This window comes from Hyalella azteca, unplaced genomic scaffold (assembly GCF_000764305.2).
Source record: "Hyalella azteca isolate HAZT.00-mixed unplaced genomic scaffold, Hazt_2.0.2 contig13297, whole genome shotgun sequence".
Classification (NCBI taxonomy): Eukaryota; Metazoa; Arthropoda; class Malacostraca; order Amphipoda; family Hyalellidae; genus Hyalella; species Hyalella azteca.
In genome coordinates, this window is record NW_025943225.1 from 203,006 (window position 1) to 218,929 (window position 15,924).

Below are 15,924 nucleotides of genomic sequence, written 5' to 3' on the forward strand. Positions count from 1 at the left end.
GTTAGGCCGCAACGTGTGCTTAGGCCGCTACGTGTGCTTAAGCCGCTACGTGTACTTGGGCCGAAACGTGCACATACTTAGACCGCTGCGTGCACTTCAGCGAGTTTAGATTGTACGGCGCCAGATCAAATTGGAAGAGTTGATGGCGTGCTAGTGAGCTTCGGTTCTAATCTGTAAGTTGGAGGCGTGAGCTTTAACTAATTGCTGCTTCCGACGTGAACAGGCTTCTGTGCCTGGCGTTATTCCGTCAGGTACACTTACCGTAGCCTGTCTCAGACAATAGCGGTGCTGCCGCTCTTAAATCACCAAGCCTGCATTTACAATAGTGAAAATGTTTTAGTGTAGTGGAAAGTCAATTTGACTCCATTTTTAGTTTTTAGTCCCACAATCAAACGGTGATTGTTAAATCTGGAAAATAATACTATAAGTGTCACACAATATTGCTCTTATGGTGTCGTTCATCGATTTTGAAGAATCAAAATCGGGACAGTCCTGACTACGAAGATAACAAAAACGTGTATCTCATTTTCGATACTACCGAGTTTTAGCCCTAATGCTTTAATTTCTCAACGAACTTTACTTTGTCGTTACTTAAGGTTTCAGTAATTAACGATTTGCTCACATTACAATCGTTAGCATCGATAACATGAGCAATGTCCTCCTGTTAGCTTGCGCGGACATTTAAAGTATCGTGACATTTCGGTGGAACTGTACTTCTTCGCTAAAATGTCTGCTATTAATTTAAAATTATTCTCCGTTATCAGTGAAGGTTGTGATTTTATTCTATTGTATCAGGTATGTCATCGTATGTTACTGCATCAGATAAGTTATCGTATGTTATTGTATCATGGTATGTTATCGTGTTTTTTTGTATCAGGTATGTTATCGTATGTTATTGTATCAGGTATGTTATCGTATGTTATTGTATCAGGTATGTTATCGTATGTTATTGTATCAGGTGTGTTATTGTATGTTATTGTGTCTGGAATGTTATCGTATGTTAATGTATCAGGTATGTTATCGTATGTTTTTGTATCAGGTATGTTATCGTATGTTATTCTATCACGTACCGGTATGTTATCGTATATTATTCTATCAGGTATGTTATCGTATGTTATTGTATCAGGTATGTTATGGTATATTATTGTATCTAGAATCCTCTCATCATCACTTCACACACATCATCTCACGGCTCACGCAGCATCAAACAAATGCCGTTCACGGACCTCGGCGTTTCGCTGCAGAATGTTGATGAAAATGTTGGCCACAACGGAGGCCTGCACTCAGCTGTGTAATCTGTAGTCTCCGTACTTACTTTGCTGTTCCTCCAGAGGCGTCATATCGGTGGCCAGAACATGGACATTCGAAAGCACAATGCTGGGATCATTAACATTTTTTGCTGTATCACGTTACACTGAAAACTGTTCCTGTATTATCGATATCTTTCCGGTGGGAGATGTTAAATAATTTCTTATGATCTGTTGAACTATGTATGATTAATTAATAGTAATTTTAACGGATATTATTGGAGGCCAAATTAAGATGCTCTTTGTCAGTGTTCATGCCAGTTGCGGCTTCTGAATCGTTTGCTCTAAAAATTTTCAAATTAATCAAAATTCTGCTTCTCTGGGCAGGCCAACGGTTCTGTACATAGTTTTGTTAATTTTTCTCAATCGAATTTACTTAAAGAATATTTTGCCAGTCGCAAGTTCTCAATGGGTAACATGTAAAAAATATTCTGGCTCACTAGACTACATGATGAACTCATCAGCTCGTTTCTTGCCGGTAATTCAGGAAAAAAATTCTCTCGCCTGTAATTTGTATGCCTGACGGCAGACGATTTCTTCGTGTAATTACGCAGCACAAAAACTTACACGTATTAATGAATTTATATCACTTGTTTGCTTAAATCGCAAATTAACTAAGAATTTAAAAGCAACGAAAAGTCCACAAAAATTCATATCTTTATAGAAAACGTTTGGACGATGGAGCTGGTCTCCGAAACGTTTTCTATAAAGATATGAATTTTTGTGGACTTTTCTTTGCTTTTAAATTCTTAGTAAAAACATACTCGTGCTATTTCGTCCATTCAGTTTTGTACATGAGATCCAAGTGTCGTAGAGGAAACTTTTGTATTTCTGTCTATACCTGCCATGTTGTCACAAACTTAGAGCTCGATCGATGATTCTGTTAATTCGTAAAAAAAGCGAACGAATCTTTTAGTTCCTATTATATCACTACGTACCACAGGTTATAAAATCTGATCCATGTTTTTATGCAAAAAATATCAGTATTGGAAGTTCCGCTGCAGTGTTATTCCGCTCTATCAGCTGAATTGTTTACTTGAGAAAAATATTCATTGTTTTGGAGGGGCTTAAAGTTTTGCGCCCCAAAAAACAAACTCCTAGTATAGTAAATATTTTACTGAAATAAGTTCACTGTCACTTCCGTTTGCTTGTACTTATTATATTGAACGTCGCTATTGGTTTAGAGTAAAATTTGTGATAATTCGTGCAATGAACCTGACGTGATTATAATAAAGGAAATATTTAAAGTAAAAAATGTACGGTTCTTCCTCTGGTGGTTTCGTTGTGATATATTGCAACAAATTCTTAATCAAAACGTTGATTATTCTCATAAGAATCTACCACGCATGCCCTATAGTTATAGGTGCACTCGTTATGACGTATCGAAATGTTCACTCTTCAAACGTGTTTTTTATTTCGATTGAAGCGACAAGTTTGCAGGAGGCTCGAGTGCAGCTATCACTTAACGCTGTCGCTCACCCAGAGCGAGTTTACCACCTGAGAGCTCTGAGCTCTCGCGCTCGACACGAAAACACGGTACTTGTCACGCACGCAATTCCACGCTCAGGGCACGAACCACTCATGACATTTCAGGGTCTGGGCACGAATCATGCTTGGCATTTGGTATTTCTGTCACTTATAAAGAACGACAATCTGTGTTCTGGGCATGAATCACGAATGGCATTTGACGTATTTCGCACTTCACACGCACGACATAGCACACTCTCAGCACGAACCACGCATGGCCTGTAACGTTTCTGTCACTTCATAATGCACGGCAATCTAGCCTTTGAGCATAAACTACGCATATCATTTAGCGTTCCCTGCACTTATTGGGGCACGGCAATAGCGTTCTGGCACATATAGATCGATCTTGGCTCAAGCCATGCACGACAGTGATCAGGCTAGACGTCAACGAGCGGTCTTCGGTGGATGTTCAACTTGAAATAAGGAGCAGTCTTGATTAACAGCTTACTAAAATTGGTTGTTCTTATAACAATGCATATTATCCAAAAATTATTAGATTCGAGCGTCATATAGAAGAACTATATTGGGAATGAGTTCTTATACTTTTAGATCGAGATGGTTTTAGTCATTCAACGAGGTGGTAATAAATTTACTTCTGGTAAATCGTATGTCTATCGTAGTTTATAGTAGTTGATGTACATCGTTTTCGTCGTAGTCTGTCGTCGTGGTTGTACTAAATGTACATCTGGCATATCATAGTTTATAGTAGTTGATTTACATCGTTTTTGTCGTAGTCTGTCGTAGTTTTAAGTAGTTAATTTATATCGCTTGTCTTCGTCTTTCGTCTGGGTTGTCCTAAATTTACATCAGGTATGTCATAGTCTGTCGTCTAGGTAGCTTTATATTTAAATGAATGTTGTGGAGCGCTATCCTCAACCTAGTAGTTGACTTACATCGGTTTTGTCGTAGTTGGACATCAGGATTGCAGGAGCGCTAAGTGGTGGCGGCTCCCCGAAGTTGTTTGCTCGGCTGCTGTGGGCTGATGCGGAGCCTCCAATTTAATTTGACTCGGGATTTGGCAAAGAACTCGCTGAAGTATACCTGAAGATGTCGTCCTCTTGTGGTTTCGTCTACTGAAAGAATTCAAGTCATTTGCTGGAATATTTGACTTCATTTCTTGGGATATTTGACGTTATCTTTCGAGATATTTATCCTTGTCTTATTTTTGGGTCGTGAGTTTAATTTTGTATTTAGTGATGTTTTTCGTCGTCTCCTTGAATGCGTGACCTCGTCTGCTAGATTACTTGACCTCGTCTGCTAGATTACTTGACCTCGTCTGCTAGATTACTTGTCCTCGTCTGCTAGATTACTTGACCTCGTCTGCTAGATTACTTGACCTCGTCTACTGAACTACTTAACCGGGTTTCCTGGAATACTACACCCTCCTGTAGCTTGCGTCACGTTCACTACACCCTCCACCTTTTCGCTGCTGAGATACAAACCTGCCGTCGGCTGATGAGGCCTTGATTTGATGATTATTTAGTTAAATTTTATTTTTAATTTGCTTCGTCTTGTCACTCAGTCTGCTTCTACTATTGTATAAGTATATCATTGATGCTCTTCGGTCACAGTTCAGAGTATCCCTACACGTGTTAGATGCAGGGTTAGCTTATCGGCCAGATAAAATGACTGATCGTTCACACGTATTCTAAATAATATTTTTTACGTTTTAGAGCAGAAATAAATGTGCACGGGGACAGAACAGATCTATGTGCAGTAATAATAATAATACTAATAATGCTTTGTGCACAATACATTCCTGATGTTCAATAACAAAATTCCTCCCAAATCATATTCCCTGTTCAAAACCCCATTAAGAGCCATGAAATATCCGCTAAAAAGAACGCGTTTTGGATTTTATCAGGAAATTCGACTCTTTTCAGCTGACGCACGATTCCTTATGCGTAGGCTTTGCGTAACAATTTGGTTACATCTGATAAAAGAAACATTTAGAATCAAATACGCACAATATTTTCTTGGCTACTCATGACTAAGATCTATTAGTAATAGTATTCTAATCGACATGCCTTCTGTTTCGAGAGCTGTATTATATTTCTCATTCCCAACGAATTTCCCACAACAAATAAAGAACTGTATTCTTCCTTGTTAGTTGATTATGCATTGATGCGGATGTGGTATATTTTTAGCCATTGTGATGTTGTTTACAGGCGGCATATACATATAGAGGAGGCGCGGGTGAAAGTGATCGCAGGTCTGCCTTTTGTCATACGCGCTCACTCTCTGCAGCAGCTGCAACTCTGCAGGATAACAGTCTTTCCTGTTCTGCAACTTCAACTGTTTATTATTACTGCCCATTCTACAGATGATTATTTTATAAACTATTCGTTGCGGTTGCTTTAACCTTTATTCCTGTCCATACGGTCGCTTGAGCACTGTTGATTACTGTCCATACTGTTGCTATATTAAAGATGATTAATGTCTTCACTGTTTGCTGCTGCAGCTTCAACTATAATCATCATTGTGCATATGGTTACTTGACTATAAATGGTTAGTGTTTACTGTTCGCTGTAATATATTTAAATATATAGTAGCAATACTGTCCATATTGTTGCTATTATTCAGCTTCAGAAGCATTGAATAATAATATAATAATAGTGATGCTGACTACAATGGATAAATTTTTTACCGTCGAGTGGAGTTTTTCTTCATATGCTGCAAGTTTCCTGCAGCTCATTCTACTGTAACATATCTCGTGATCTGTTTTTCATTATTTATCTATTAAAATTTATTAACTCACTTCGATGGGAGCATTCAAATATGCAAAAATTACCTTTTTTGAAACTCTAGACATAGTTCCAAGAAAACTGTTTCAGCCTCCAATATTTTGAGGAAAAAATTCGACGCATTTTTTGTATCTGCAATGACGTGTGACCAAAAGGCAGCATTCTTCCTTTAAATTGGCCGCCTTCGTTCAATTTAGTCGCCGTCTGGGCAGTGGCTTCAGGGCTGACGCATCTCTTCTGTCCTCAGTCAATTTTGACTGGCCAATTTACTGAAGAAACTCGTGCTCCGACCTTTGTACTCAGTCAGTTTTGACTGGACAATATACTGAAGAAACTCGCTCTCCGACTTCTGTCCTCAGTCGGTTTTGATAACTTGCTCTCCCACTTCTGTCCTCAGTCGGTTTTGACTGGCCAATATACTGGGGAAACTCGCTCTCCCACTTCTGTCCTCAGTCGGTTTTGACTGCCCAATATACTGGGGAAACTCGCTCTCCGACTTCTGTCCTCAGTCAGTTATGACTTGCCAATATACTGCGGGGAAACTCGCTATCCGACTTCTGTCCTCAGTCAGTTTTGACTGGAGAATTTAATAAGGAAACTTGCTCTCCGACTTCCTGTCCTCAGTCAATTTTGACTGGCCAATATATCTGCGGGAACTCGCGCTCCGACTTCTGTCCTCAGTCGGTCTTGACTGTACAATTTACTGAGGAAACTCGCTCTCCGACTGCTGTCCTCAGTCGGTCTTGACTGTACAATTTACTGAAGAAACTCGCTCTCCGACTTCTGTCCTCAGTCATTTTTGACTGGACAATATATCTGCGGGAACTCGCTATCCGACTTCTGTTCTCAGTCGGTCTTGACTGGACAATTTACTGAAGAAACGTTCGCCGCCTGACGTTGCCTTTGTACGTGTGCAAGGAACGGTATATATGTCCGAGTTGCATGACGTCTTTCCTTTTATCTTGAGATTTAATTGTACATGCATCAAGCTTGCTTAACATTGAGCTGAACTTCAAATATTTCCGTGCACTGTTCCACGAATTTGAAAATAAAGTGTGAGGAAGATCTCAATCTAATGTAAAATGTTCGGATGGGCCTAATGTTTGATATATTAATAGTTTTCGTTCATCAAGTCAGTATTCAAATCTGGTGAGTGACGTACACGAATAATCCACTTAACTTTGAGACAAATGTACAAGCCCCTTTGAAATTGAATATATTTCAGTAAGAAGAATCGCTGCAGAAAATCCATGCCCTCCACAGAATTAATGCAAGCTTGGTTTTGTACATAACATTGCATTAAATTTTGAAGAAATATTGAGCTCCATAAATGACGATGAGATCGCGTTATATCAAAGCACCTCGAGTCGACAACATCAATTCCAATATGGCAATATATAATGGGTCTGAATCTACCGCACTTATCCGATTGGCAGAATGTTTTTTATCCATTCCTTTCGCGTTGGTAAGATTAAAGTTTTCTTCAAATTGCAATAGAAAGTTGAACTCGGGTTTGACCGGCATTAGTGCTTCCTGGTTTGTTGACTTTGCTGCCGCAATTTCAAACTTTTCTAGCGAAAAAATTTCCTTGTCAGCTTTTTCGCGTCCGTGTTTAATAATAATCAAATTTATGGCAGAATCGAAACAAACTCATCAGCCTTCTACATGCAAATGAAAATTATCACAAGTTATGTCAATTAATGGTTTACAAAAATTTTATTAAACCAGAAAAATCTGTCAAATGTTTTTGCAAATACTACTCGTTGAATGTTTCAGAAAAAAGCATTCGCGTAGCAAGTCTATAATCAATAATTCTGCCAAGATTAAAGCAGAGATTATTTATTCACCGACTACAAAAACACTAAGAATATTGTAAAGTTTTTGATGCAATGAGAATGTATGAAGGTTTGTAGGTCTTTCAGCCTCGTTCTACATAGATTAAGTACCTACGTTAAGTTGATGAATGATTCACTTACATTTTAATTTCAGAATTGAAATCATGTCCGTTATTGTGTGGTAGTAATTATTTTGTTAAATAGCTGCCAAATAATTTGAATGTTTTGGTTCGCCTTCTTCAATTTGTTTCTATTGTCTTTGGTGCCAATTTTTTTCCTCGTACATATGTTCTTCTTGACGGAACTTCTAGTAATAAAAAGGAATTAAATCAAAAATTTAATTCTTACATTGGACTCCGAAAAACGTTGTTATGGTCATTTTCTGAGTAGTCAAGATGACGAAACTTTAATGTCCACGAACATTACACTAAAGTTTTTTAGTCTCGTGGATAACGAGATTTTTTTCCTTAAACTTAGACTCGCATATTCCGACGTTGTGAGAAAGCTGGAAAAAATATCAGCGATTTCTGCCAAGACCACCATTATGTTTTCAAATATTTAAATTTCTTTCCAGCCATTCATTTCTTTATTTTTCGTTTTGTTTATCATCTTTCTGCGTTGCATAATTTACAAGAATTGTATATTTTATATATTATGTCTATTGTTAATAGATCAAGTTAAAATGTTAGTATCTGTTCGGCTTTTCAATCACTATCAAAAAAGTTTTTTATTTATTATACTCGATTTTATTCTGGTTTTCATTAAATGTCACAAACGGATTCAAAAGAATAACAAATCAATTTTACTAAACGTTTGGCGTTCACCGCTACAACTATGTTCCGGAAAAAAACAACGTTGTTTCGTACGCCTGTCTGGTAAGAATTGTGTTAGGTCAGCTGCTAATCTGGCGGTGAATTGATAACAGAAAACTTAATCGCCAAGCGAGAATTTCAATAAATTGTCAACTAGAACCGAGCTTGTCAATTTTACTACACATTTAAGCATACACGTTTTTAATCAATACTTTATTTTGTTGCAGGTAATGGAAATTCGTCGCACTGTAATTGGCTGACATCGTCGCTTTAATCAGGTGATGTTAGTAACATGTAACATTGTAACATTAGCTCTATAATTAGAACTTTCTTTCAATATTATTATCTAACTTTTTAAAATGCTTCTAGTGTAAATGCGTTCATCATGCAAAATTCTTATCCCAACAAAAATGGTGCAATGAAGCAGTAGTGCTGATGCACCCAGGTATTACATCTTTAGCTTATTTTAATTTCGTTTCCAAAATTTCCCGAAATCTAGAAATTCACGCTGTAGATTACAAATAAATTGTCATGATATTTCTTACGAGAATAGATAACTTCAAGCATACTCCCTCTAGTTCTTCATTTTTATTGAAGAACCATCATTTTTATATTTTTAGTGAATCAAAAATCTTAGAATCTTTCATGCAAGCATTCCTCTGCCTTTCACCGACGTCCGAACCTGCTTGTAAGATGCGAATCCCTTTCGCGTTGCTGCATCGCCTCCCAAATATGGCTTGCAAGGCGCCCTGCCGCCCGACCTCGTGCCTAGCTTGCTTGCTTGCAACGTTGGCTGTAAATCATCAGGTCCAGAGGTCATCATTGAATCATAAAGTTCATAGGTCATCATTGAATCATAAAGTTCATAGGTCATCATATTCGTGAGTGTAGGACTCGACCCTTGCACTGCACATCGCCACCCACTGGAAAATCACTGAAAGTTTAGCTTCTTATCTATCAATTGCCTGCCATTTCTTTACAATAGTGAACATTCTTTATTCTTATTTCCTATCGAACTTCAAGTAAAAGCAAAGGATACATTTATAAATAATAATTTTGTTCTTAAACAGTTTGTTTTGCATAATAGACGCTTAGACGACCTATCGACCGACCATATAGGCCGGTACAGACTGCTTCAATTCGAGGTAAATGTTGGAAACATTTTGTCGCGACTGGTGCTACGGAGGAAAAATTTATTTATTTTTAATTCAGTTCATTGTTGTTCTAATATTCTCAGGCATGACAAAACTTAATTTGTAGATGTGCTGTCATTTTCTCTTTAATGGCATGAAATTTTGCAGTTGAAAAATACTCTGTAAAATCATGTCTTTGTTCGGTAGTGTGAATTTGTCGTCATAGAAACCGTCATCGGCTATGATGAGAAACGGCAATCAGATAGGATAACTGATAAGCTTCTGATAAAACTGCGATAGCCTTACCTTGATTTTCTACCTTCTTAACTAATACTAGATTCGGACCTAAAATGATCGGACCTTTCATGAAGATAATCTTTATTATACAGCGTTGTATTGTGGTCCACCTAAAGCCTGGGCTGGTTTAGATCGCAAGCGAACGCCGCTTTCAATGCGCCAAACAATTCTCCAGCACCGACACGCCAATCAGTTTGCCGGCGTCTTCTGGACGCAGTGAAAGTGACTGGCCTCCACTCACGTGACTGGCCTCCACTCACGTGACTGGCCTCCACTCACGTGACTGGCCTCCACTAACGTGACTGGCCTCCACTCACNACTGCCTGCAACGTTCACTGCGTTGTTACCTCATTGACTGCCTGCAACGTTCACTGCGTTGTTACCTCATTGACTGCCTGCAACGTTCACTGCGTTGTTACCTCATTGACTGCCTGCAACGTTCACTGCGTTGTTACCTCATTGACTGCCTGCAACGTTCACTGCGTTGTTACCTCATTGACTGCCTGCAACGTTCACTGCGTTGTTACCTCATTGACTGCCTGCAACGTTCACTGCGTTGTTACCTCATTGACTGCCTGCAACGTTCACTGCGTTGTTACCTCATTGACTGCCTGCAACGTTCACTGCGTTGTTATCTCATTGACTGCCTGCAACGTTCACTGCGTTGTTACCTCATTGACTGCCTGCAACGTTCACTGCGTTGTTACCGCATTGACTCAGTGCAAAGTTTACTTCTTATAGCGTCATGGGTTTTCCAAATCGGCATCACTTCTCCGCCATGATAACATGACGTAACCCTTGCCATTATGTTGGGCAGAATCCCTCAGCTTGGATGTCAATGTTGCCGTACCGTCAGTAAGCAACTCTTGTAGTTTAAGCCTGCAGTAATTATACCTCTGGTCATAGCTGCACTTGATGCTCTATACCATCATCGTTGCTTTATTATTTTCGTGTGTAACGATGTGGCGACTTGTGTTCGTGGCGTAACGTATCTGATAACTCGATTTCCAGTAAATTTTTGGGCTCCGTTTCTTGCGGACATGACATAAGAAGAATCAAAGGCGTGCCATCAGCGGCCAGCATGTGGACGACGATCGGGCGGTGATACAGACTCGACTCTGAAGTGAGGCTAATTAAAGATTGCCGCAGACAGAGAGGTGAGTATCCTCAGTTCATCTAAGCACCAATTACCGTCTAACGTGATTGCTGAGTCCAACTGAACTGCATGCAACAATTTTGCGTTGTTCTTAACATGTTGAAATTCAGGTTGTCCGCCGCAAAACTATTCCAAGTTTTTTAGTGTGGTTTTTTTAACGTCCAGCTGATATATTGTACAATTTATCTGCATTGAAGCACCACAATAATTATTTGTTATTCTTTTCGTGATTGAGTAATGAAAACTTTCAGACGAAGCTCGCTGCAGCATCCCGTTCTTCTGGCGGTTCTCGCTTAGCCCTTCGTCCGCGAATCAATTATCCATCCTCAATGCTATTCGTATACGATGGCCTATTAACTCGAGTCACCATCAAAAGACAAAAGGTAAAATGTATCATCAATCAATGTATTTTTATAGGGAATGAACTACAGACAGATGGGCAGAAAATCAATTACCTGGTCATCTCAGGCTTGAACACACACATTCGTTCCTTATAGGTTTGGACGTGACTCCAACAGTACAGTCGAACGAAATTCAACTACATTTAAATAAGTTTCCTTGAGCATATCATTGCATATCGAATCATGCGTGTGGTTATACGTAAATAATCGTATATTGCATTGATTTGAGATTAATGGAACGCAATACTGAAACCTCTTTCTACAAAGCTATTTTATTTAGAGTCCTGATATCCTTATCAATGTTAACCGGCCGCATTTTTTGGTGATTGCATTATAATGATCATTCCTATTCAAAGCGTGACTTTAAACACAACTAATATTTTGTTACTTATTGTCTAACTAAAAGCCTTCATATTACCATTTGTAATTTATTATCCTTTTATTTTAATGTAGCAGCGTGTATAATTTCAAGACTTGATCCCTCCTCATCGATCTCCACGCACGCAATTATCGTCGTTTATCAGCGGCAGTTCGCGTTATTTTTACGTCGGTCGGACGCACCCCACGAAATCCATTTCACGCAACATCAACTTCGCTCAAGGATAATGCCGCCATAAATACAATTATTGCAACTGTAGTTAGTACTGCAGCTGCATTAATAATTGCAGCTGCGTTGCCTATTGGAACTGTATTGCCTTTTGCTACTGCGTTGCCTATTGCTACTGCATTGCTTATTGCAACTGTATTTCATTTTGCTACCGCGTTGCCTATTGCAACTGTATTTAGTATTGCAGCTGCATTGCCTATTGCAACTGTATTTAGTATTGCAGCTGCATTGCCTATTGCAACTGTATTTAGTATTGCAGCTGTCTCTTATACACATCTAGATGTGTATAAGAGACAGCGTGACTGGCCTCCACTAACGTGACTGGCCTCCACTAACGTGACTGGCCTCCACTCACGTGACTGGCCTCCACTCACGTTACTGGCCTCCACTCACGTGACTGGCCTCCACTCACGTGACTGAACCGAAACCAACTCTTCAAAAATTCATAGCTAATTTCAGCATTTCTTAAGAAATGCCGTTTAATTTTTGTATTCTTGTATCAATTTGTCAATTCATTTGTTATGCCTATAGATTCTCTTAAAATATTTATAAATTTTTCACTTTATACCATATATTGTCAAATTTCACTTTATATGGAGTCAATTTAATCACAGGGCTTGTATTTCTCGCATATCCACTCACCTTCCACACTGAGAAGTAAAGTTCTTTATCAACATCAAAGTGAGAAAATAAGTCCTGCCGACAAGTCTTTGAGCTCGGTTTTTGCGGATAACTTTATCAGCTTCAAAGTAGAACTTGAGTTTCATGAAGCTTGAGATTCACCACTGATCTCGTGAGGCTTGCCTTGCCTATAATAGCAGAGCCTGAGCTCCCTCAGCTCTATTAAAAGTTCATTCCAGTAGGTTCCCCTGGAAATAACTGTTTGAAACAAGGTTCCCAGTGAAAATATTCTTGCGGGAACCTTACTTCTAAAAGTTATTTCTAGGGGAACCATATTTTTTGAGAATTAGTTGCTAGAAAACTAAGGCTCCCCTGATGGAGAGAGAGAAAGCTTAGCCGCACTCCAGGATTGCTCAGTTAGTGTTGTGTTGCTGGGCTACGCCAACGCCAAACATGTTGCATTGTTCATAATTTTTGTTTAGATTGATATGCAGCGTTGTTACCTCATTGACTGCCTGCAACGTTCACTGCGTTGTTACCTCATTGACTGCCTGCAACGTTCACTGCATTGTTACCTCATTGACTGCCTGCAACGTTCACTGCGTTGTTACCTCATTGACTGCCTGCAACGTTCACTGCGTTGTTACCTCATTGACTGCCTGCAACGTTCACTGCGTTGTTACCTCATTGACTGCCTGCAACGTTCACTGCGTTGTTACCTCATTGACTGCCTGCAACGTTCACTGCGTTGTTACCTCATTGACTGCCTGCAACGTTCACTGCGTTGTTACCTCATTGACTGNTTAGTATTGCAGCTGCATTGCCTATTGCAACTGTATTTAGTATTGCAGCTGCATTGCCTATTGCAACTGTATTTAGTATTGCAGCTGCATTGCCTATTGCAACTGTATTTAGTATTGCAGCTGCATTGCCTATTGCAACTGTATTTAGTATTGCAGCTGCATTGCATGTTGCTAGTGAATAGGTTGCACGCTGAGATTCTCGGCATTTAATTCATCAAAGGAATTCTGTTGGAATTTACGACCAACGGGGCTAAAAAATTAGTGTAATTCTGAAATTTCCCTCATAGTGCACTCCTACTTGCTTAATTAATTGAATGCCCGTGTTAAATAATCAATCAATTTTCCGTAGAGACTCTGGAGATTTATCCATTATAATTATAAATTTAAAGTGTCAATAATTATATTTTAAGTAATACTATTTATAAGGAGTAAACAACTTTACGAATAAATTCAAGTTTCAGTAATTACGAACCTGGAGGGCTTTCTAACGTTCGAGCTCGCATGAATGTCCATTTTTATTGTACAATATGAATCAAGTGCCTGAAAATATTCATTCATTTTATTATTCGTTGTTATTTTTTGTGTTACTGGACCCTTTCTCTGGGCCTTTTCTTTTTCCCGGGCCCTGGCCTAAGTCGTAACTAAAAGCCCGATCGCATAATAGGCGTTCGACGGCCCTGGAGGGAACGCGCCGCCTTTATCATATCGCGCGGCAGGCAACGCGATATCGCAACCACCCACCACACCGCTGCTCGGGTTACTGAACTACTCGCGTTACTTGGCACCTGCATTACCCCAATTGTGGGCACAACTTACCCTCAAGCTTACCCTACATATAACATATTGTTACCCGAATTGTGGGTACAATTTACCTTAAAGCTTAGCCTAAATATAAAATATTGTTACCCGAATTGTGGGTACAATTTACCCTAAATCTTAGCCTAAATATAGAATTTTGTTACTCGAGTTATAGGGGACAACTTACCCTGAAGCTTACCCTAAATATAAAATTTTGTTACTCGAGTTATGGGTACAACTTGACCGAAGCTTACCCTAAATATAACATTTTGGTACCCAATTTGTAACTTAAACTTACCCTGAAGTTTACCCAGAATATAAATTTTTGTTACCCGAGTTATTAGTACAACTTATCACCTGAAGTTTACCCTAAATATAAACATTTGTTATCTGAGTTCTGTGTAAAACTTACCCTGAGGTTTACCCAAAATTAATTAATAAAAATATAGCTTAATATATTAAAATTTCAGGTCCAGATGATACCGCTGTTATTTAAATGGCAAAAAAATTTTCGTTGTTAGTCAAAACATCTACAATTAATAAGCCTGTTGAAGACGGTTCTCCTGCAACAGTGGCAGCCCATGCATCGGTTCTTTCTTGCCTATAACTTTGATGTTGTTTGTTATGCATTTTATATACTGAATTATCAAAAATTATTACTGCCACAAAGAAGTTAACTTGCATGAGTTTACATTGAATTGTTTTCTTTATTTTGCAAAGACTTTTTTCTTTACAAAACTTCATGTAAGAAGATATGTTTCTCCTTGTAAAATATCGTGAAATCCGAGCAGAGGTCAAGAATTCTCGTTGTTCATTTTCAGAATAAAATGCAGTGTTTTACATCGAACCCGATGAGCTGCTCATTGTAAGAGAAATTCCATTTCCGAGCCTCGTTGCAATGTTTTCATTGTTTTAATAAGAAACTTTAAAGTAATTTCAAAAGGAATAAATAATTATCCTTGTGAATTTCTAATTGAACTAAATTTTTTGTGTCGAAATTGAATTCATATTCGATATTGGAGCTTATGAATACGAACAGTATTTCTATTACCGTCAAACTTTTATTTGTTCAGCCAAATCGACAATATAAGCATATTTCTATATTAAAATTCATTATTTCTTATTAGTAAAATGGTTTATTACTTTTCATCAAGATTAATTTTCACTAACAACAATAACAGCTCGTTAGTGAACGCTCTAGCTGGAAGGACCGCACTCCGTTACAGACCGTACGAGTCATTGCTTCAGTTAATGATCAACTGTGCAGAAATTTCAACCTTCGTCGGGCTGCTCGGTTGTAACGGCGGTTTTTTTGGGTTTCATGATGGTTGCGGAACACTTAGTGGCTTCACAGGTAAATTTCCGTGACTTTGTCCGCCTCACTCGAACATTATCCGCTTGACTCGTACTTTGACGGCTTGACTCGTACTTTGTCCGCTTGACTCGTACTTTGACGGCTTGACTCGTACTTTGTCCGCTTGACTCGAACTTTGTCCGCTTGACTCGAACTTTGTCCGCTTGACTCGAACTTTGTCCGCTTGACTCGTACTTTGTCCGCTTGACTCGTACTTTGTCCGCTTGACTCGTACTTTGTCCGCTTGACTCGTACTTTGTCCGCTTGAACACTTGACTCGTGCTTTGACAGCTTGACTCGTGCTTTGACAGCTTGACGCGTACTTTGACAGCTTGACTCGTACTTTGACAGCTTGACGCGTACTTTGACAGCTTGACTCGTACTTTGACAGCTTGATTCGTACTTTGACAGCTTGACCCGTACTTTGACAGCTTGGCTCGTACTTTGACAGCTTGACTCGTACTTTGACAGATTGACTCGTACTTTGACAGCTTGACGCGTACTTTGACGGCTTGACTCGTACTTTGAC

The 15,924-nt window shown here is 39.0% G+C and overlaps 1 protein-coding gene across 6 annotated transcripts in view; it reads left to right on the forward strand.

Moving 5' to 3' along the window:
* Positions 1–15,924, forward strand: part of LOC108668352 (putative polypeptide N-acetylgalactosaminyltransferase 9) — a 133,391-nt gene that overhangs the window by 40,520 nt on the left and 76,947 nt on the right. Inside the window, exon 1 of one of the 6 annotated variants that reach the window (XM_018155544.2) lies at positions 8,453–8,503. The exons of the other annotated variants lie outside the window; for them this stretch is intronic. The gene's annotated coding sequence lies outside the window, so the exon portion shown is untranslated. Of the gene's footprint in view, positions 1–8,452; positions 8,504–15,924 lie in introns of those variants that run through there. 6 annotated transcript variants of the gene reach the window in all.